The sequence below is a fragment of the Hylobates moloch genome, unplaced genomic scaffold (genome assembly GCF_009828535.3).
Source record: "Hylobates moloch isolate HMO894 unplaced genomic scaffold, HMol_V3 SCAFFOLD_3, whole genome shotgun sequence".
Classification (NCBI taxonomy): domain Eukaryota; kingdom Metazoa; phylum Chordata; class Mammalia; order Primates; family Hylobatidae; genus Hylobates; species Hylobates moloch.
The window spans coordinates 157,860,276-157,884,373 of record NW_026652278.1 but is presented as its reverse complement, the minus strand read 5'-3'; the positions used below and the strand labels follow the sequence as shown (position 1 = coordinate 157,884,373).

Sequence of the window (24,098 nt, the reverse complement as noted above, 5' to 3'; positions counted from 1 at the left end):
GTTAAAATCTCCCATTATTATTGTGTGGGAGTTTAAGTCCCTTTGTAGGTCACTGAGGACTTGCTTTATGAATCTGGGTGCTCCTGTGTTGGGTGCATATATATTTAGGATAGTTAGCTCTTCTTGTTTAATTGATCCCTTTACCATTATGTAATGGCCTTCTTTGTCTCTTATGATCTTTGTTGGTTTAAAGTCTATTTTATCAGAGACTAGGATTGCAACCCCTGCCTTTTTTTGTTTTCCATTTGCTTGATAGATCTTCCTCCATCCCTTTATTTTGAGTCTATGTGTGTCTCTGCACGTGAGATGGGTTTCCTGAATACAGCACACTGATGGGTCCTGACTCCTTATCCAGTTTGCCAGTCTGTGTCTTTTGATTGGAGCATTTAGCCCATTTACATTTAACATTAATATTGTTATGTGTGGATCTGATCCTGTCATTATGATGTTAGTTGGTTATTTTGCTCGTTAGTTGCTATAGTTTCTTCCTAGCCTCGATGGTCTTTACAATTTGGCATGTTTTTGCAGTGGCTGGTACCGGTTGTTCCTTTCCATGTTTAGTGCTTCCTTCAGGAGCTCTTTTAGGGCAGGCCTGGTGGTGACAAAATCACTCAGCGTTTGCTTGTCTGTAAAGTATTTTATTTCTCCTTCACTTATGAAGCTTAGTTTGGTGGGATAGGAAATTCTGGGTTGAAAATTCTTTTCTTTAAGAATGTTGAATATCGGCCCCCACTCTCTTCTGGCTTGTAGAGTTTCTGCTGAGAGATCAGCTGTTAGTCTGATGGGCTTCCCTTTGTGGGTAACCTGACCTTTCTCTCTGGCTGCCCTTAACATTTTTTCCTTCATTTCAACTTTGGTGAATCTGACAATTATGTGTCTTGGAGTTGCCCTTCTCGAGGAGTATCTTTGTGGCGTTCTCTGTATTTCCTGAATCTGAATGCTGGCCTGCCTTGCTAGATTGGGGAAGTTCTCCTGGATAATATCTTGCAGAGTGTTTTCCAACTTGGTTCCATTCTCCCCATCATTTTCAGGTACACCAATCAGACGTAGGTTTGGTCTTTTCACATAGTCCCAAATTTCTTGGAGGCTTTGTTCATTTCTTTTTATTCTTTTTTCTCTAAACTTCCCTTCTCTCTTCATTTCATTCATTTCATCTTCCATCAGCGATACCCTTTCTTCCAGTTGATCGCATCTGCTACTGAGGCTTCTGCAATCTTCGCGTAGTTCTCGAAACTTGGCTTTCAGCTGCATCAGCTCCTTTAAGCCCTTCTCTCCATTGGTTATTCTAGTTATCCATTCTTCTAATATTTTTTCAAAGTTTTTAACTTCTTTGCTATTGTTTTGAATTTCCTCTAGTAGCTCAGAGTAGTTTGATCGTCTGAAGCCTTCTTCTCTCAACTCATCAAAGTCATCCTCCATCCAGCTTTGTTCCGTTGCTGGTGAGGAACTGCGTTCCTTTGGAGGAGGAGAGGTGCTCTGTTTTTTAGAGTTTCCAGTTTTTCTGCTCTGTTTTTCCCCCATCTTTGTGGTTTTATCTACTTTTTGTCTTTGATGATGGTGATGTACAGATGGGTTTTTGGTGTGGATGTCCTTTCTGTTTGTTAGTTTTCCTTCTACCAGACAGGACCCTCAGCTGCAGGTCTGTTGGAGTTTACTAGAGGTCCACTCCAGACCCTGTTTGGCTGGGTGTCAGCAGCAGTGGCTGCAGAACAGCGGATTTTTGTGAGACCACAAATTCAGCTGTCTGATAGTTCCTCTGAATGTTTTGTCTCAGAGGAGTACCCGGTTGAATGAGGTGTCAGTCTGTCCCTACTGGGGGGGTGCCTCCCAGTTAGGCTGCTCAGGGGTGAGGGACCCACTTTAGGAGGCAGTCTGTCCGTTCTCAGATCTCCAGCTGCGTGCTGGGAGAACCACTACTCTCTTCCACGCTGTCAGTCAGACAGGGACATTTAAGTCTGTGGAGGTTCTTGCTGAGTTTTTGTTTGTCTGTGCCCTGCCCCCAGAGGTGGAGCCTACAGAGGCAGGCAGGCCTCCTTGAGCTGTGGTGGGCTCCACCCAGTTCGAGCTTCCTGGCTGCTTTGTTTACCTAAGCAAGCCTGGGCAATGGCGGGCGCCCCTCCCCCAGCCTCGCTGCCGCCTTGCAGCTTGATCTCAGACTGCTGTGCTAGCAATCAGGGAGACTCCGTGGGCATAGGACCCTCTGAGCCAGGTGCGGGACACAATCTCCTAGTGTGCCGTTTTCCAGGCCCGTTGGAAAAGCGCAGTATTAGGATGGGACTGACACGATATTCCAGGTGCGGTCTGTTTCCCCTTTCTTTGACTAGGAAAGGGAACTCCCTGACCCCTTGCGCTTCCCGAGTGAGGCAATGCCTCGCCCTGCTTGGGCTCGCGCACAGTGCGCTTTACCGTCTGTCCTGCACCCACTGTTAGGCACTCCCTAGTGAGATGAAACCGGTACCTCAAGCAGAAATGCAGAAATCACCCGTCTTCTGTGTTGCTGGGGCTCCCAAATTCATATTTTTAGCATGCTGGTGGTCAATGTAGGGAGCTACCTTATGGGTATTTCCCCTCTTGAAATCAGCCTCTCTTTTTTAAAAAAATAAAAATAGAGATGGGGTTGGGCTGTATTGCCCAAGCTGGTCTTGAACTCCTGACCTCAAGCCATCCTCCCACTTCCACCTCCCGAAGTGTTGTGATTACAGGCATGAGCCACCATGCCCAGCCTGAAATCAGCTTTAATTGTCCCCTAGGTAAATAAACACCTGGTGAAAATCACCTTTGGAAAATTAATGCTTTTGAAAATAATCCATGAGTCTAAGTATGACTTTCAAATCACCTTCGCCGTGTGTCTGGGAACATTTCAGGTTGATTTCCCACATCACATCACTCCTTTTCTGCTTATTGTATTCCCACTTACTAGACGTCAGGTGTTGGTTTATTAGGAGACATTACTGTGCATGTCACACAGCCAGTTGGCACCACATTTTTGGCTCCTTCTGTTGAATCTCTTTCTAGTTGGCTGGCAAATTAAATCTGTTCATTGAGAAGGGAGTGTGTGCATATTTGTGCTTGTTTATGTATGTATTACTGGCAGGGGATGAGACAGAAGCAAAAGTTGGGTCAGTTAAATACAGTCGTCTCTCTTCTACTTTATAGTTTTTGGAGATATTTTTCCATGCCATTTTGTAACAGATGATATCCTGGGTTTTATTATTCAGTCTTTTGTGTCTATCAGTGAATTATTGTTAGCCTTTGAGCCTACATATTTAGCATTTTATTATGGGAGTAATAATGTAGAAGCAATGTATGTATTTACATATCCATATCTCAGATTGTTAGAGACTGGTGACCAGAGCGATGATATCCGTGAGTTACCTTACATGAGAATTTCTGGGGACAGTAGTGGGTTCTTACTGTGTGCCAGGCAATGTTTTAGGTACATGTAACTTATTTAATTCTCATAGCAACACTATGAAGTAGTTGCTACTATTATCTCCATTTTCCAGGTGAGGAAGCAGACACAGAGAGGTTACATAATTTGTTTAAGGTCACACAACTAATAAGTAACGATATCACTTAGTCTAAATTATGGAATAGTAAGAAACAACCCTGAAATTTGAGATGCTTAATACAGCAAAGGCTTATTTCTCACTCAAAGTACACGTTGTGTGGATTGGCAGAGGGACACCCCTCATTATAGTCATTAGAGTCACTCAGAGACCCAGCTGACAAAGGCTCCATCTCAGCACATGCTTCCAGGAAGGGAATTGGCAAGTCGAGCTCTGGCTTAAAGCTTCCACCTGGAAGTGACATGTTTTACTTCCCACATGTCATTGTCCAAAGCGAGTTACTAGGCCACGATTCCATTTCAAGGAGGTCGGAAAGGGAAGTCCTGCCATGTGTCTGGAGGGAGAGAAGAATTGTAATGTTTATGGTAGAGCCAGGACTGGGATCTAGGTGATTGGGCTACAGATGCTGTGCCAGTGGCTAGAACTGTCAGAAAACACGTGGCAAGGATCCTAAGGCAAATGTTGTCCAGAACAGTTTTGTCACTTAGGGTGCAGAAGAAATGTCATTGAAAGAAATTAAGTAGGTCAAGCACGGTGGCTCACGCCTGTAATCCCAGCACTTTGGGAGGCTGAGGCGGGCGGATCACCTGAGGTCAGGAGTTTGAGACCAGCCTGGCCAACATGGTGAAACCCTGTCTCTTCTAAAAACACAAAAATTAGCTGGTTGTGGTGGCACACACCTGTAATCCCAGCTACTCAGGAGGCTGAGGCTTGAACTGGGGAGGCGGAGGTTGCAGTGAGCCAAGATTGCACCATTGCACTCCAGCTTGGGCAACAGGAGCAAAACTATGTCTCAAAAAAAAAAAAAAAGAAAAGAAGGAAATTAAGTAAAACCCCTTTATAATGTATGCTCATTGTTGATGTAATGATTAATATGGCATATTATTATACGAGAAGCAATGTAGCATAACATGTAAGAATGTGGATTGAATTATTAGGCTGCTTGGGTTGAAATGCCAGCTCTGTCACAGATTGCCTGTGTGACTCTGGGCAAGTTACTTAACCTTTCTGTGCTTCAGTTGGCTCATATTTAAATGGAAATAATAATAGTACCTGTCTTACAGAGTTATCATATCATTGAAAGGGACTTAAAAAATTGTGTGCATGTCACTATAAAACACTAATATAGTAAATGTTGAATGAGTAGTAACTATTTTTTATTATGAATTTTGTCATACCAGAGAGTAAATGACATCGCTAAAAACTTAACCATAAACAAAATACTTTGATGACCAGTTTAGTCTGTAAGGATATCACTGTGTTGTTATGTAAGCTAGATGATCATAATACTTGGGTACTGTTTAGTGTTTAAAATTTCCATTTGTATTCATTCTTGTTTTGCACAGTAGGATTATAGGAGGAATTCTGTTTTAAGAATATCAACATACAGGAATTTGTTGGTTTAGTTATTCAATATATTTGTACCTAGCAAACCCAATATATCAAAATCTAGATGTGGGAAACTTAAATTAGAAGTTGATTAAAAAAAAAACCCTCTAAAACGGTGATTCTCAATGGGCGTATGGGAGTGATCTTGCCTCTTAGGGGACATTTGGTAATGTCTGGAGACATTTTGTCATGGGGTGCAGGGGAGGGGGTTGCTACTGGCATCTTGTGGGTAGAGGCCAGAAATGCTGTGCGTCCTACCACGCACAGGACAGCCGCACTCCCCAACAAACAACTATCAGGCCCAAATGTCAGTAGTGCCAAGACTGAGAAACCCTGACTTAGAAATAGAAATCAATTTACCGTGAATTGTTTTTAATAGAAAAGATCCCTTAGAGTACAAAAAAATACAGGTAGATTCTTGTAGTAAATATCATTGTAATGATCTATTGGAAATGGTATGAGGGTGTTTCCAAACAATGCCAGGCAGTACTTTCTACCAAAGCTGTGCCGTGAGGTATAGCAAAGTCTATTAAATGGCAAGTCCAGTGTTAGAAGTGTGTTAATTAATTCTCACCCATGAAAGCAGCTATTAGGATATCACTGTTTAGATGTAAATGTTCTTCACCCAAATGAACTTCACCAAAATGTTCTTAAGTTGCTATGGCAGTATATCTGAGGAGTTATGTTTTAATTTGCTTCAGGGGAGAACTGGAAGACCATGGTATTTGGTCTGAGATCATATTCTAAACCAGCGTTTCTCAACCTCACTCTCTTGACATTTTAGACTGAATAATTCTTTTTGGGGAGTGGGGAGGGTGTTTCTTTTGTGCATTCTAGGATACTTAACAGCATACCTGGTATCTACCCACTAGTTGCCGGTGGTACATTCCTTCTGGACCCCTGATTAATTATCCCAGGTGGGACAATTAAAAAAAAATTGACATTGTCACACGTTCCTGGCAGGTGGGGATGAGCAAAATTGCCCCCGGTGGAGATCCACTCTTCTAGAATAATTTGTATGAGGACATTGCTTTCTCAGGGGTGTTCCGGTGGACTAAACAGAGACTGAGAGTTAACAGAGTGACGTCGGAAAGGAAAAACAACAACAAAAAATCAGGAGTGCTTTTCAGCTGTGAATCAGAATGGCAGTTGGAGGGTATCTCAGAATACAGGATGGGGAAGCAGATGGTAACTAACAGGGACAGAAAGTGGTTTATAGCTGCTCTGAGGCAGGGGCGGAAATAGAGAAATCGTGGGGGAAGGAAGACCCTCAGACTTACCTGAAAGCTAGATTTTCAATTACGTCTCTTAATGAAATGTCAGCTTGTAAGGGCAGAGCTGACAAGTATGAAAGAGTAATGGTTCTGTGAAATAATAGGGTAGAGGGAGGTGGTTTGCTGATTAAGTTGCTCATTATCTGGAGGCAATGAAGAAAATCAGTCAATGAATTATTGCAGTCAAATATAACTTCCATTTTTCCAGAAGCCAAACAACCAAAGCCATTTTAAGACAACCAGATTTGTTTTTTATGACTTACAATGACAATTCGTGTTTATCAATGAGTTAAATGAAGTAAAGTGTAATGCAACGAGTTAATAGATATAAAACACTTTGAAAAGTACCTGTCCTGTGATAAGCCTTCAATAAACGTTAGTTATCAATAGCTGTTGAAATGATGACTATGAATAATCATACTTAATATAGTTTTAGTTTTAAATTATTTTATTCTAATTCTTTGAAATTTGGTAATTATTTTATTATATATATGCTACTGTACATGTTGACTTCCTGATAACCGGAATGTTAAATTAAGCAGAATATCCCATTTACCAACTGTTCTGAATAAACCACGGTTTACTTTTTTTTCTTTTTTTTTTTTTTTGAGATGGAGTCTTGCTCTGTTGCCCAGGCTGGAGTGCAGTGGCATGACCTCGGCTCACTGCAATCTCTGCCTCCTGGGTTCAAGTGATTCCCCTCCCTCAGCCCCCTGAGTGGCTGGAATTAGAGGCGCCTGCCACCACACCTGGCTAATTTTTGTATTTTTAGTGGAGACGGGGTTTTGCCACTTTGGCCAGGCTGGTCTTGAACTCCTAACCTTAGGTGATCGGCCTGCCTCGGCCTCCCAAAGTTCTGGGATTACAGGTGTGAGCTACTGCGCTCAGCCCAGTTTACTATTAATATAGTGTGCTGCATACGGAGGCTTGATATTTACAACCAGGCAGTTCACACTACTGATCAGCAGACTAGTAGATTGTATGTTGAGAGTTTAGGGATTAAACTGAAGTCTTGCTTATTTATTTGATGGACATGAACCTTATTTGTGGCTTTGAAGTGTATCACTGAAGAGGGGTAAAAACATACCTAGTAGCAGCCATTTTTCAGGATTAAAGCACAGTTTATCAAAATTTACCCAATCAACTCCCATTTTATTTAGCTATGATATATGTTTCATGCTGTTACAGCCAGAAAGTATCTGATCATTAACTCAAGCAAACTTGAATTCATTTGCTCCAGCCAAACTACTGCTCTGGGATAGGATGTGACCAAAGTTTGTACTTTATTTTAACCTCTAGGGATTGGAGAGAAAGGACCAGTGGGATGAGAAGTCTTGGATTCTGGAGGCCATTTCAGCCTTTTATTCATTATTATGTGACTTTGGGCAAGTCTTGTGATCTTTTTGAAGTTCTGTTTCATATCCATTACAAATGGATAACAGTTCTCACTCCACACAGAATTATGGTAACAGTGAACTAATTTCTAAGACACTGTGAAAAACATGAAGCTCACTGACTTGGTCTACCTGTTTCTAGTTTCTGCTTCCTCCATTTCATTCTTCACGTTGCTATGGTGGTCTTTCCCAAATGTGGATTTGAACATCATTCCCTTTTAAAATTCCTTAACAATAGTCCAAAAATTTTGGCACTGTCTCCAAGAGCCTGTTGGGTCTGATATCCTTTCTTGCCTCACTGGTGCTTACTAGCGCTCATACTGGCCACCCTGGCCATCCAGTGTTTAAAATGCTCTAAGCCACTTCCTGTATGCCTGGCTTTGCAAACTGTCCTGTCCTGCAGTACCTGTCTACCTAACCAGAAACCTGGCCTGGTGCTCTCTCTCTTCAGTGGAGGCAGTAAGGTCTTCCTTTTTGCTAATACTACGTCTGGGATGTGTCTCCATTAGAGGAAAAAAATTTAAATTGTTGAAATATTTTCCCCGTTCTCCTCCTTCTAGAATAACAGGTTTTTAAAGACAGGACCTGATACTTGGATATCCTTGAATGTCTAATGTCAAACAGTACCTGACATGTAGTAGGTATTTGATGACTATTAGGTGAATGAGTCAGTAATTGAAAACAGATGGTTCACGCAGAAGTAGAAAGAGGCGTTAGTTGTCCAGGTGATTTGGAAGGGAGCAGTAACGCATAGTGGGTGGTTATGTTGGATGGAGGAGTGAATATTCTATAGCAGCTTTGAGGAAAAACTAAGTTATTTAGAATCTTGAGTGTAGGAGAAATTTATTTTCCTTTTTATTTATTTATTTAAAAAAATTTTTTTTTTCTTTTTTGAGACAGAGTCTCGCCGTGTCACCCAGACAGGAGTACAGTGGCGTGATCTCGGCTCACTGCAACCTCTGCCTCCTGGGTTCAAGTGATTCTCCTGCCTTAGCCTCCTGAGTAGCTGGGATTACAGGCGTGCGCCATGACATCTGGCTAATTTTTGTATTTTTAGTAGAGACAGGGTTTCACCATATTGGTCAGGCTGGTCTCGAACTCCTGACCTCGTGGTCTGCCTGCCTCGGCCCCCCAAAGTGCTGGGATTACAGGCATGAGCCACCACACCCAACCTTATTTTCCTGTTTATCTATGAGTAACAAATTTGGGATAACAAACACGACCAGAAAAAGTATAGTAAGAACAACAATAATGTAATAATGGGCCACATTTGTGGAATGCTTATGTGCCAGTACTATTCTAAGTGCTTTGTATACTTTAACCCAGTTAATTCTCACAACAACCCCATGAGGTAAGTATTATGACCACCTTCTATTTACAGATGAAGAAACTTGGGCTCTGGGAAGGTAAGTAGCCTTACTATGCCCTAGCACCGGTGGCCTTTTGATTACATTTTAGCACCTCACAGGAGTGGACCAAGACACTGTTTTTCAACCTTTTGAGCCTATTGTTTATACTTGAGGGCTATAAACTTAAAAAATAATTGTCATTTTAATAGAATTTTTTAGAGGGGGACTCAGTAATTTTTTTTTTTTTTTGAGGCGATGTCTCACTCTGTCATCTACGCTGGAGTGCAATGGCACGATCTCGGCTCACTGCAACCTCTGCCTCCCAGGTTCAAATGATTCTCCTTCAGCTTCTTGAGTAGCTGGGACTACAGGTGTGTGCCACCACGTCCAGCTAATCTGTGTATTTTTAGTAGAGATGGGGTTTCACCATGTTGGCCAGGCTGGTCTTGAACTCCTGACCTCAGGTGATCTGCCCATCTTGGCCTCCCAAAGTGATGGGAATACAGGTGTGAGTCACTGTGCCCAGCGTGGAACCAGTAATATTTGAATAATTGATACTTAATATTTTTAGCTTTGAGATTTTTATTTTAGATTGAAATATTTCTAGATTTTATAGAAAAACAAATGAAAACTAAAGGAAATTTCCCATCTCTTTAGAATTAACCTTAATTCCTTTTGAGTATTTATTACTCTGTATGAAGGAAAAAACATTTTGAAATGCTTTTCATAAATCTGTCTCTTGCTTATGTGTAGTGGATGGGGCATCTACGGCTCTATTTGAGGGTCAGTATTTTGAATCAGATACATTTGGATTCTTTATAAACATGGGTAGGTTCATTTAGCTGTGTACCATTTAAAGTCATATTGAATTAAAAATTGTTTTTAATTTTATTTTTATTTATTTTTATTTTTGAGACAGGGTCTCACTCCATGGCCCAGGCTGGAGCAGCATGATCTTGGCTCACTGCAGCCTCCGCCCCTGGGTTCAAGCCGTCTCCTGCCTCAGCCTCCCGAGTAGCTGGGATTACAGGCATGCACCACCACGTCTGGCTAATTTTTGTATTTATAGTAGAGATGGGGTTTCACCATGTTGACTAGGCTAGTCTCGAACTCCTGACCTCAAGTGATCCACCCATCTCCATCTTCTGAAGTGTTGGGATTACAGGCATGAGCCATCTCCCCTGGCCAAGCATTGTTTTTTAAATGACCCACTCATATAAATACAATTAGAGACAGCAGAGCCTTTTCATATTTGTGTTGTTTCAAGTAGATATTAATCGTAGTTGCAATTTGGCATTGATTTGACATTTGATATTTGAAATGCCTTTCATCCGTCGTATACTCTCAGGAGCATAAAGTGGGGTTGGTTTTGTTCCTAGTTGTGATGAGTAAGCTGTGGGGCTTACTCATGAGTAATACTCTGTGGAGATATGCTCTACATTAGTATTCACTTCTCACTTTCTTGCTTCAGCCCAGGTTATTTATAGGGATGTTAGGAAAACGTTCTGAAAACAGTGATGTTAAGCAAAGTTAGAGGACTTTTAACACTTAGTATGCATTGTGACCCTCTAAAAGGGAGGCATGGTATATGTCCTTTTCCAAATGTATGTGGCCACTGAAGGTTTTTTTTGGGGTGGTATGCCAATTTATGTTTCCAAGTGTTCTAAGGAACACAATTTGGGAAACAAAAAAAGACATCATGTGTTGTACAATAAAGTATTATATTTAGATTGCTGTTTTGAAGAGTCAGAAAATTGTTCCTCTGGTTGTTATTAAAGAAGGTGACCTACGAAAGTATTGGAGAATTGGGTTAAGTTTGACAAAAGAATTGTTTTTAATTAAATTCAAATGTTAATTATTCTAGGTAAGTTTCAATAAAAAAAGAATTATAAAGATGAGTTCAGTTTTCCACAAGCCACTGCACTCCAGCCTGGGCCACAGAACAAGATCATGTCTCAAAACAGAAAACAAAAAACAAAACAAAACTCTGAAGTATGATTATAGTACATATCAAACCCTGTAAACTAAAAGAGCTCTTTCCTGGTGAGACTGTCATGCCTTTTTTTAAAAAAATAAATCAGGTTAAGCTGTTTTCAGGTTTGCACTCTTGGAACCATCTGGAATTTTTTTTTTTTTTTTTTGAAGAACAGAATTTTTTTTTGTTTTTTTAAAGTAAAATTCTAACATTACAAAATTATAGGAGACACTTGTGGAAGGATTCATTAGAATTAGTCTAGAATTATCAAATTAGGGCAGGGAAATCTAAAAAACTTTTGGGTATGGGTATGGTATATGTCTGTGAGTCTGTATGAAAAATAAAATAGAAAGTGTACTGATGGACGATTACATGCTGCAGTAGGCAGACTAGTGTGTCATTCCCTTTCCCTCCCCTCAAGATGTTTACATCCTAATCCCCAGAGCCATGTGTTAATTACATGGCAAAGAGTTAAGGTTGCTAATCAGCTGACTTGAAGAGGAGATGATGATCCTGGGTTATTTGGATGAGTCCAGTGTAGTCACAGGGGCTTTTAGAAGTGGAAGAGGGAGGCAGAAGACAAGGTCCGAGTGATGTTGTGTGACGAGGAACTCAACCTCCTGTTGAAGATGGAGGAAGGGGCCCCAAGCCAAGTGATGCAGGCAGCCTCTGGAAGCTGGAAAAGGCAAGAAAACAGATTTTTCCCCTAGAGCCTCCAGAAAAAAACACAGCACTGCCAACACCTTGATTTTAGCTCACAGAGGCCCATTTTGGACTCTGACCTCCAGAACTGCAAGATAACAAATTTGTGTTATCTTAAGCCATGAAGTTTGTGCTAATTTGTTACAGCAGCTGTGGGAAACACATGTCTACTGAAATATGTTTAGATGGTCTACTTGTGTTTGAAGACTATCTGCCTGTGTAGGCAATATTTTCTAGTGCAGATTTTTAATTCTTGCAGAAGGTATACATTTAGAATATGTACTTAATACATATTCTGTTCAATGATGGTCTGCTCGCTGTTCCTGGAAACAGCTGAAGAAGTAGAATAGGGAGATAACTATGTGAACCGAAATAGTAGTTACAAATGCATTATGTTACTTTTATAGGAAATTAAATCCTTAATAGAATTCAGATCAGGCATTTGGGATTCTGAATCACTTCATGACTCTGTGATTTGTAGAGTTCCCTTCATTCGCTCTTGTGACATTATTTTGAAAAGTTTCTCTTCCTGAATTGAAAAATGCAATAAACTCTGTTCTTGTGTCCAGGGATGGTGCATCTTCCTATGGGAAATTCCACTGTCTATCCCATAGCCCTTTGACATTCCTCTTAAAAGTAACTGGGTCTGGCTTCGATGGGCACTGTTCTATGGCTGTAGATATGTGGTCTTTCTACCTGTAAGTTGTTTCCAGGCCACTGGTAGAGAAAGGCACACAGAGAGAGTAATTGTAGATCAGTATGGTAGTATAGTAAAATAAATAATGCATAGATGTGATGGAACACCCAGGGATCCCAGCTACCCCTGGCAAATGTTGTTTCAGAATATCAAATGCTAATTCAGATTTTAAGCATTCTATTGCTGTGGGCTCCATTACAAGTTCTAAAGCGTAAATTCCAACTCTATGCCTGATACCTGTTAAGACAACTACATATTTTTGTAGTCCATGGATAGTACATGAGTCACTTTGTCATGTACCTATCAGTGAAAGATGAAATATTTGGTGATAAATACAGCTTATTTTTGAAGGAACATTTTTCAAATGCATATAAGAAATAGGGAATAGTTGTTTTTCATTTGCCATTTCAAATTTTTTAGTGTTTAATTCAGAGTTTTTTGGAAAGAGGTTATTGATTGATGTTATAGTCTAATGATTTTTGTTATTTCCCATTCTTATCATTTTCTAATTGGAATTAATTAAACTCTTGGTTCTTTCTTATGTGGTTTTTTTTTCAAGGCAGGGTGTTGCTCTGTCACCTGGGCTGGAGTGCAGTGGCATGATCACAGCTTACTGAAGCCTCAACCTCCTGGGCTCAAGCAATCCTCCTGCCTCAGCCTCCCGAGTATTTAGGACTAGAGATTTGTGCCCCCATGCCTGGCTAGTTTTTCACTTTTTATAGAGACAGGGTCTTGTTATGTTGACCAGGCTGGTCTCAAACTCTTGGCCCCAAGTGATCCTCCCACCTCAGCCTACCAAAGTGCTGGGATTACAGGTATAAGCCACTATGCCTGGCCTCTTATGTATTTTTAAAAGCAGTTAGGTGACTGAGGTAGTACAATTTAGATTTAGAATTAGGTGACTAATGCTAGGCTAACACATTCAATTCATCATCCCAATCACAGTTATTATAAGACTTTAGCTTCACTGACAGTTTTGGCATACTGTATAAAATAGATTTACAAAGATAGGTTTTATTATCTACAATAGTTTCCTATAAAATTGATGGTGCATTGTGGCCAATTTTTTAAAAAGCTACTGACCTAAAGTCATTTGCTGCTGTTGTGTGCCTTTCTGTATCTCTCTTTGTAGGGGGGTAAGGAATGGTTAAATGAGATTAGCATGGGCTTTGATGATTTCATTAATTACTTAGTTTATGTATTCTGATCTTTCTTGTTCTTTTTTTTTTTTTTTTAAATCAGGCTCCCTCAAATTTTTCTTCATTATAGCATTCCATGTATTTTGCTTTTCACTGCTATGGAAAGGTAGTGTTATGGTGACCAGGAAAACCTTGATATGTAGACATGACAACTGTGATGAAACGCAGAATGCTTTTGATTTATGAATTTGCAACTGAATTATAAATGTCAAGTGACTGTGAAAGACAAACCAAGTGGGAGTTTAAATTAATTTCAGAAACAAAATATACTCTTTTAACTATAGCGTGACTTGCATTGTCTAGGGGGTTCTTCATTCGCTTACCAAAGGTACTTATCCACCTACCTCTTTCATTCATATTAAGTGCATTAAACAAAAGAGACAAACTATGAGTCACAACATTTGGTTGCTCTGATGTCACGACATTAAGTAGAATAATGGCATTAGTCAGAATATTGTTTCTCCTAGAAGTGGTTATCAGAAGTGTGTTGCTATATATATAATAGTTTTATTGATTGTCTCTTCTGTTGTGTTTGAGGGGGCTGTCAGCAACATGGCAGCCACTGCTTGATCATCTTCCCTTATCTGCCAGAGGAACAGGTGTCCCTTCCTCTTTCTAAGGGTAACATGTCTCTGCTCATCTCTTCTGTTTTCTTGTCGTTGGTGGGTCATATCATCCTGCAACTTCAATCTCTCCACTGGATTCTGCTCTTTAAGCTCTGCAAGTTAATTATTTTTACTTTTAAGACACACACACTCACCCAACCTTCCCTCAACTCTGCTACTCCTTCAAGCTACCATCACTTTTATCACTTTCCTTTTATAACCAATCCTTGAAAAATAGTGTAGGCTCATCCACATTTCCTCAGACTGACTCACTTCCTTTAACACTGCAGTCACCTTTCTGTCTTGATGAAACTGCAGTCTTGACAGTCTCCAGACTCTCTTAGTCACAAAATCCATTGGCCTTTTACCCAGTTTACCCTCCTTTACATCTGTGCTTTTAACCCTCTTGCACACAGCATGATTCTTGAAATGACTTCTTCCCTTCCTCACATCCCTAGCGTTCTATCTAAGGAGTTTTATGACGTCTGCCTTTTCTCTGGTGGTGATCCTCTTTCCGTCTCGTGACTTTAGGGGTCACCATCTTGCTGATAACTCCCAAACAATTGCCTCCAGCCTCCACTTGTGCTGGAGCTCTGGTTCCACAAATCCAGCTGACTTTCCTACCTGTGAGGTTGGCCAGCATTCAAACCTAATATGTCTGAAGCCGAAGCAGGTCATACTACCTTCCTTTTGAAATCCTCTTCTCCTTTCAGGATGCTTAGCTTTGGTCATGTCCCTGTCATCCCTCTGTTGCCCAGGGTTAAATCTCAGGGTCAGCTAGTCATTAACTGGCAATAACCTTGTCTTGGTAATACCTTTTGAATTCATCAATGCAGAGCTTTGCCCTCTTTACTCCCAGGCATGTGGTAATTGGTCTCTCTCTGTCTGAGCTGGTCTCCCTCTTTTTAGTCTCTCCTCTTTCCCAACTGCTGTTGCATTACTCTGCTTAAAGTATAAAACCCTTGGGCACCCCATTACAGAATGAGACTCCTGTTACAGAATGAGACTCCATGTCCCTTGGGCTGGCTTTCTAGGCCCTCAGGGAATCTGACCCCAATTTTCCATTCCAACCTCATGTTTGACTTCCCCTCTTCAATACTGTGCTCCAGCTAGGATTTGCATTAGGCAAATCCTGATGGCTCAGTCTTCAAGATCCTCCTCATCTTATTACATCTGAGCACCTCCCCAAGCCAAGCTGTCATAATCTCCTGCATTACTGCAGTAGTCTTGTACCTGGGTACCCCTGCAGCTACTGTTACCCCCTGGAGCCAGTTTTCCATGTAGTAGACAGAGACATTTTTTAAAGATAGAAATTAGAGGTCGGGGGCGGCAGCTCATGCCTGTAATCCCAGCACTTTGGGAGGCCGAGGCAGGCAGATCACCTGAGGTCAGGAGATCGAGACCAGCCTGGCCAACATGGCGAAACCCCGTCTCTACTAAAAATACAAAAATTAGCCAGCCATGGTGGTGCGAGCCTGTAGTCCCAGCTACTTGGGAGGCTAAGGCAGGAGAATCACTTGAACCCGGGAGGTGGAGGTTGCAGTTAGCCGAGATTGCGCCACTGCACTCCAGCCTGGACCACAGAGCAAGACTCCATCTCAAAAAAAAAAAAAAAAAAAAAAAAAGGAAATTAGATCATGGCCTTATAGAAATAGGCAATACGCCATTTCCTCTGTTTATAGTTCTCTGCTGGCTTCTTCCTTACACTCAGAAGAAAATCATAAATATGACCACAAGGCCATACAGGATCTGTCTCAGTGGTTCTCAGTGGGATGTACTGCCTGCTTCCTGTCCCTCATAGGAGTGTTTAGAAATTAGTGGAGCTTCTAAATTGTTACAAGGACAGTACTGTTGGCATTTAGTGCCACAAGGGCCATGATCCTAAATGCACCAAGACCACAGTATTCTGCCCCAAATGTCAATGGTGCCTTAAGGAGAAACATTCATTCTTACCTGTACTTATCTTTCCAGCAACATCTCTTACCTCTTTGATTCACGTATTTTCTTCCAGCTACACTGGCCTTCTAGCTGTTCTTAAATATGCCCAACCGTTCTGCCCCAGGGTTTTTGCCCGTGCTTTTTTGGCTCCCCTCCTTAGGATCACCTCTTCCCCACTTGAATCCAGTCTCTGCTCGTATATCACATTGTTATTGATTATCTGTCTCCAGCCACTGTGCTCTTACCCTGGTTTGTTTTTGTTTGTGCTTATCACAACCTGAAATTAACTTCTATAATTATTTGTTGATATGTTTGCCCTTCACCCCATTAGAAAGTAAGCTCCTTTAGATCTTTGAACATGGAAAGAAGGAAATACTTTTTAAAAAAGAAAGTAAGCTCCAAGCAATCAGTGACTGCCTGTCTTATTCATGGTGTGTCGTGGTGTATCCCCCACATCTAGGACCATATGTTCAGTAAACATTTGTTGACTGAATGAGTGAGCGGATGTCTCTCTCCTGCCTGCCTCATGCTCTGGTTTCCCTGTCTTTTCTTAACTATCCATAGTGTACTTTATTTGCATCTCTAATTCCTACCCATCCTTTTAGGGCCATTTTAGCCACTACCCCTTTCACATTGCCTTCTCTGATCTTGCCAGTGCCTCAGAACTCTCATAGAACGTGATGTGTATTTCTTATTACATGTGCTGCAGTTTGTTGAGAGGTGTGGTGGCTTATATTTCTATCTTCCCTTCTGATCCATACTTAGTGGCCATTGCATGTTATTATCCCTACATGCTGAGCGCAGCACCTTGTGCTTGATGAGGGTCTGTTACCTGTCAATGGAATGAATAGATGTTCTTTTATGTCTTCCTGGCAGAAAGGCCCCAGGAAGGTCCAGGGTCAGTGCCTTAAAGTGAGTCTGCGTGTTGGAGGACTGATGCCACTTGGGAAGGCAGAGGAAGTTGGAGGCAATGTCACATGTGTTTCCCGCCTTGTGAAGAGCTGCAGCTGGGCAAACCACGAGGGGTACCACATGGTGCCTCATAAAAATCCATGCGAGGACAGGGGTGCTGTCCACACAGGCATTTATAGCCACCCATTTGGCTTCATAGACAGCTGAGAACTTGCCGTTTTAGAACTGAGTTTTCTTAGCTGAACTCATGTATTGGAAGTGTCGTTGGGAGCAGGAAGGAATAAACATGTTCCATTAAAGTTAAAATGTCACAAAATAGAGAGTTGTTAACATAAGTTCTCAGTTTTAGTTGTAAAATGCGTTTTAGAAGGTGAAAGATTAACAAGGGAAGCAATAAACTGACTGAAATTTGTCCTCAGATTACTATTCCACTTTTATTGAGGGAGACTTTGTTATTATTTTGTTACAGTATTTATCTAACGATGTTATTAATTTGGAATGAAATTCTATTGTCTTAAATTCCTCTTAGGAAGTTGTCAAAATATACAGAACAGTTAATGATTTATATATATATAAATATATATATAAAATATATGTATATAAAATACATATATATGTGTTTTTTAGACTGAGTGTCAGCACCAAGTGCAGTGGTGCAATCTTAGCTCACTGCAACCGCCACCTCCCAGGTTCAAGCAGTTCTCCTGTGTCAGCCTCCCAACTAGCTGTGACTACAGGTGTCTGCCACCACGCCTGGCTAATTTTTTGTATTCTTAGTAGAGATGGGGTTTCACCATGTTGGCCAGGCTGATCTCCAACTCCTGATCTCAAGTGATCTACCTGCCTCAGCCTCCCAAAGTGCTGGGATTACAGGCGTGAGCCACCATGACCAGCCTAATGATTTATAATTTAAGAGCATATTATAATTGTCACATTGCTGATTTTCTATTGCAGTGTCTATGCCTTGGGCAGAAGATCAGCCTACATTTAAGAAAACCCAAAAAGATGGATTGAATATATATTATTATTACATAGTAGACACCTACACTTGATAATGTATAGATGTTCAAGGAAAAACTGTTAGTAGTGTTTTTTCGGATGGATGAGGGGAGGAAGGCTTACTTTGAGAAGTTTGTATTACATAGTCTATTATTACTTTAGTCTATCCACTTAAGCAAAAAGGTTATACTTTAGCTTAGCAGTTCACTGTTTGTACTATGTAACGATTTTGGATCTTTACATAGCCTGCTAATAAGAGGCTATCAGAGTTGTAGAATTCAGATATTACATAAGTGATGAATTTTAAAATTCAGGGCAAATTTTAGGGAGTAAAAGGTGTTTTGTCATCTAGGATTTGACAGTTAACTTTTTTTTATTATCAGACATAAAATATGTTGCCTTTATTTTATAGATTACAAGGTATGTTATAAGGAGCATAGTGTTTATATGTTAAAATGAAGTGCTGTCATAAAGAACATTTTAGTCTAATGCATGTCTTTGATTGAACTTTCTTTTCCAATGTTAATGTTTTCAAACTTTTCTCGGAACTGAGTTGTTGGTATAACTGATTATGGTATATCTTATGTTATATACTATTTTTCTTTCATAGGGATCAGACCCAGCAAGTTGAGTAATTTTAAGAGTTTTGTTTTTGTGGAAACTAGGTCTTAAAAGTACTTCCAACCCCATGTCATCTGGAAGAGGACTCAGCTGGTTGATAGTCTATCACAGTTTGTTGGAGAGACCTATTTTTTTTACATTCAGATGCTTCTCAGAGTTCTGTTTATAAACGTTGTCAGGAGCAGAGAGTGTTAGGGATCTTCCACTTGAAAGAAAAATGACAAAAAGAATAAAATCACTACTAGACTTGCCTGCGGTTTTGTGTTCAGCCTTTCGTCTTAATGCTATTGAGGATTACTCTTGCTCACTAGAGAGCACAGAACGATGTTGTGTCAGCAAATCGAAAACACTATAGAATGCTATGTGCGCCTCTCGTTTCTGATTAACTAGTTGAGACCTTTTCACATTAAAGTTTAGTTATGTTCAGCTCTTTCGACACGAGAGTTCAAAGACCATGTACTTTTAACTAAACCAGAATTGTTTGTCTGCTAAACTTCTGCCTTGAAGGCAAATTTAACCTGTGCCTGACCTTTAATCTCATTAATCTTAACAAAAATCATGACCTCTTCAATGACTTTGTTTTTGGAATTTATAAATACTAACCTAATAAAATGTATGAATTTTTAGATTTTTACTCCGGATGGCATTTCCATGTAATTTCACATTCCTGTGTACATTACACACTAGTGAATAGTAACGATTGTTAGTATGTTCAAGCTTTGTGTTGCATAATGATAACTATAGAGTTTGTGGGTCAGTTGTTTGACAGAGGAATCTAGTACAGTGAAAGCTAATCCCGTTGGAGCTGGGTGCCCAGGTGCCCAGACTGCTGGAAGTGGGGCAGGATTGGGAATTGCTAAAATCTCTCCAAAGGCCAGGCAGGGGTTGCTCTCATGGAAGAAAGCAAGTGTTCCCCACCCCCAACACCTTCCCCACTCCCTAGTCCACACTTGCCAAAATATACACTCTAAATGTACTAGAAAAAGGAAAATTTATCCTGTGGAGGAGAGGATCAAACAGAAGTTCATTGGGTTCTTTCATTTTTGACCGAGGAAAGCTAGCGTAAATATTTAATCATAGAACTTGCGAAGGAACATGTATTTAAAATGAAATTTATTCTTCTTCAGTCTTCATGTGAAGCGTCAGCTAGCTGTGAACACCACTTGACATTTTTTTTCCAGTTATGGATAAAAGAAGTTAATAGAAAAGAAAGAAATACATGTGAATTTAAATTTCATTATTAAAGCAGTCAAAATTATGCACATTTTATAACAAAACTATTCCTTACATTAGTTACTTTTTTGTAAGTTACCGATAGACAATGAAAAATGAGGCATGTTGGTAGACAGATGATTCACTTTGATTTGAAATAATTTTGGTATTTCTTTGCAGCAAAACCCATGTTTCTCCTTTCTCTTTTCTTTTTTTCTCTCTTCTGTCTTTCCTGTAATTTAGAGTACCACATGCTAGTTTGTACTGATTGCCTGGAAGTTGATTGCTAATAACAAACTGTCTATCCAAGTATCATTTTAGTCATTTGAGATGAAATAAAAATCTAGGAATAAAAAGCATGACATTTAAGTGAATAATGATTGCATACAGGGTGACATGTAGATAATTGATTTTCTAATAATTAATGAGAGAAAGTAGTAGAGGGATAAAAATGAAGAAGCATTCTCACCTACAAAATTTATAAACCCCTGGTTTGAACAGCAAGAACGCATGAACACACAGTTCTTGAGTTTGAGTTCTTTGAGTAATTAGAGCAGCTGTCTACTGGCCCTCTGCCTGCAAATAGGCCTGAAGGAAATGGAAAACAGTAGACAAGGAAGAACAAACACAAGCTGCCCCTTATACACCATCCCTCAAATATTTGGTTAGAGATCTCAGAGGAGAGTACATTAGTTTTGGGGGTTTTGGGGTTTTTTTGTAAGCGAATAATCTCTGATAGCTTTGAAATAGTTTCTTTTAGGAGGAAAAACCTGAAAATAAAGTAATAACTCCTTTATTGGAAATAAGGTGTTCTCATGGGTGAATATATACCTAACTGGAGTTTGTTACGCCAAACACAAGAGCTCTTTTTAAATTTCTGTAATTTTTATTAAATATTTTCTTAAATACATCAAGTACTCCTTACATTGATTGAACAGAAATGATGTGGCATAAATTAACCCTCTCCTGATGATTTAGGATTGCCAGTATGTATACTCATTATTGCACCTTGTCTTAATATAGACTCTGGGGTTTTCTCTGTCTTCTGTAGTGGTCAGTTGTTCCCTCTTCCACTGTTCTTACGCTTGTGTCTATCAGCTCCTCGTTGTAATTTTTTTTGTGAGTTGGGTAATCAGATAATTAAGCTTACTGTGAATTCTCTGTTATTTAAGAAAGGGTTATTAAGGACTTTGAGTCTGGTAACTTTTTGGGAAGTTGTATTTGGAGGGAGGAATCATGATTCTTTGCGTATTTTAGAGAGCAAAGTCTGTTAAGAAGTCTGACTGCTAAGTACTGTAAATTATTATATATTGAAGGTACCTTGAATGAATCATTGACTCCTAATTACTTAAAGCAAAATTTTACTTCTGGATTACTTTTACTTAACATTTTTTATTCTTAAATGCTTCTTTCCATTAATGAATCAATTAATTCATGTATTTATTGACTGTGACGCTACCTAGTTTGCATACTCGTATATGTATTTCAGTACTAGCTTTCACCAGCTATAAAATGGCAGTAATGCTGCTCTAATTCTTAAATTAGTCTTTGGCTTTATCTGCATTTTGGATTGAGATGATGGTATTCACTTTTCGTCCCTGCTCTGCAGCTGCCCTTCCCTGTGAGTGACTGAATCTTATCCCCAGGCTCTCCTGGCTTCAGGGAAAGGGTAAAAGGAGTTTTTGCACCAGGCCAGTGTTTTGCTTTTGTTTTGGGGGCAAATATATATATATATACACTATATATATACACACATATATATAAATATATAATATGTTTATATTCTATATTATATAAAAATATATATGTTTATATTCTATATTATATAAAAATATATAATATGTTTATATTCTATATTATATATAATATAGAATATGTTTATATTCTGTATTATATATAATATTTATATATAATATGTTGTTATATTCTATATTATTTATATATAATGTAGAATATTTATTTTCTAATTATATATAAAATGTATATTTTTATATTATATTATAAAAAATGTAAAAGTTTATCCTTTGTATTATATAAAATTGTAAATGTAATATTCTGTTATTTAAAAAATGTATATGTTTATATTTTTTATTATATAAAAAATATAAATTTTTATATTCTGTTTATATAAAATATATAAATTTATTTTTATGTTATATATAAAATATATAATGTTTTTATTCTATATTCTATATATAATAATTAATATTTTATTTCTATTTCTATATATAAATAATTTTTTACATTTTAATTCTCTTATTCTATATTATATATAAATATATAATATGTTTATATTCTATATTATATATAAATATATAAACATTCTATATTATAGATAGAATATTAAAATGTTTATATATTTACATATATTATACATATTAACATATTGATATATGTATAATCAATATATAATATATTAATATATATCACACACATTCATACATACACATTTAAGATAAAAATGACTATATCAAACTCAATTCTGATGCAAACCCTGGCTACTGCTTATTCCCCTTAGGGATAATAGCATTCACATTTAAATTAATTTCTTGCTGGAAGTTCAATCTGGAAGAGTATTACTTGTGTTGTGATGATTTGGAAAACCACAGGAATGTTCTCAGGGAAATTGAAGAGACCCAGTGGCTTCGATCAATGAAGCTGGAAAACATTTTTCCTCATTAAACTTTTTTTTGTTTTTTGGTAAAATGTGCATAAGACTTAACATTTTAAAGTATATGGTTCTGTGGCATTAAGTACATTCACATTGTTGAGCGACCATTGCTAGCCAGAATCCATTTATAGAGTTTTTTAGCTTCCCCAGCTAAAACTCTGTACCCTTTAAAGAGTAACTCCCTGTTCCCTTCTCCCAGGCCAATGTTTTATTCCTCATATCTGGTGCTCAGCTAGCCAGGACCTTGTAGTCCTTTGCCTTATTCCTTTGTCCAGAACCCCTGGTTTAGTAACTTGTCTTGTACACCTTTCAGGTTTAGGCTTTTCTTTCTGTCTCTAGTATTTCCTATTCTTTCAGTTACCCGAGTTCCAGACTAGTGTCATGGGCCCTTTTGCCAACTGACTTTCCTTGATCTTGTCTCCCGTTACCTGCCTTGATTTCCTGTTTCTCTGACCTGGTGACACACATTTCTGATGGTGACAGCTTTGTTGGACCAGTTCTCTGTTGCCCAGTGACAAGCTTTGGTGTTCTGCTTGTTGGCTTCTAGATTTCTTCCCAGGTCAGTCTGCTCTTCCCACAATTGCCTTTACTTCTGGGTCAGGTCTAGTGCTAGTCCTGTCTAGCCAACCCAGCTCAGGGTATTGAACAAAGCCTTGTCTGACTATATAAGAAATAGCAAGAAGATTTTAAATTTCAAACTCGCTTTTTTTTTTTTTTTTTTTTGAGACAGGCTCTCACTTTGTCACCCCGCTGGAGTGCAATAGCATGGTCTTGGCTCACTGCAGCCTCAACCTCCTGGGCTCAAGCGATCTTCTCACCTCAGCCCCCCAAGTAGCTGGGACTATAGGCGTGTACCACACCTGGCTGTTTTTTTTTGTGTGTGTAATTTTTGTAGAGATGGGGTTTCGCCATGTTGCTCAGGCTGGTCTCAAACTCCTGAGCTCAAGTGATCCGCCTGCCTCGGCCTCCCAAAGTGCTAGGATTAAAGGCATGAGCCACTGTGCCTAGCCCAAACTCACTTTTTAAAAATGGAAGACCATGGGAAGTGTACTGCACAAGGTACTAGATAGTATTTTGCTTTATTATAAGTTATAATGCTGAAAAATGAAATATCAAATTGTCAAAAACATAAATAGAAGGAAAAATACTAAAGACAATTAACTAGCTTTCTAAAAATTATTTTTGAATTAGTGATTTTTGAGTGAGATGGGGTCTCACTTCATCACCCAGGCTGGTCCCAAACCACTGGGCTCAATTGATTTTTCCACCTCAGCTTCCCATAGTTCTCGGATTATGGAGGTGAGCAACCATCCCTGGCAGAGAAAGCATTTCTTATTTCTGAACAGACACTTATGTGCTCCATAGTAGTAAATGCATAGATTTTATTTATCCTCACAACAACAATAAAAGGAGCAAGAACAGTTATGGAAAATTTTAGCCAGAAAATATATATGAAAATCTTGTAGAAAAAAATTAAAAATAGCTGAATATCTTTAATTTAGGTCTCATGAAGACAAATAATATAAATATTTAAATGCTTAAACTTCATAATTTACAATTATAATTTCCAAAACATTGTAATTTCCAATTTT

General features: G+C 39.1%; 1 protein-coding gene and 1 long non-coding RNA gene across 5 annotated transcripts in view; one reads left to right on the top strand and one right to left on the bottom strand.

Annotated features, from left to right (window-relative positions):
• The window catches only part of SH3RF1 (SH3 domain containing ring finger 1), a 187,888-nt gene that overhangs the window by 38,014 nt on the left and 125,776 nt on the right, over window positions 1-24,098 (top strand). The gene's annotated exons all lie outside the window — the stretch shown is intronic.
• Window positions 3,844-24,098, bottom strand: part of LOC131383142 (uncharacterized) — a 33,639-nt gene continuing 13,384 nt past the window's right edge. The window contains exons 3-5 of one of the 2 annotated variants that reach the window (XR_009212945.1): window positions 19,912-20,067; window positions 11,444-11,626; window positions 3,844-3,903 (exon numbers count right to left, since the gene is read on the bottom strand). This is a non-coding gene — a long non-coding RNA (uncharacterized LOC131383142). Of the gene's footprint in view, window positions 3,904-11,443; window positions 11,627-19,670; window positions 19,786-19,911; window positions 20,068-24,098 lie in introns of those variants that run through there. The other variant, XR_009212946.1, reaches the window with a different exon arrangement.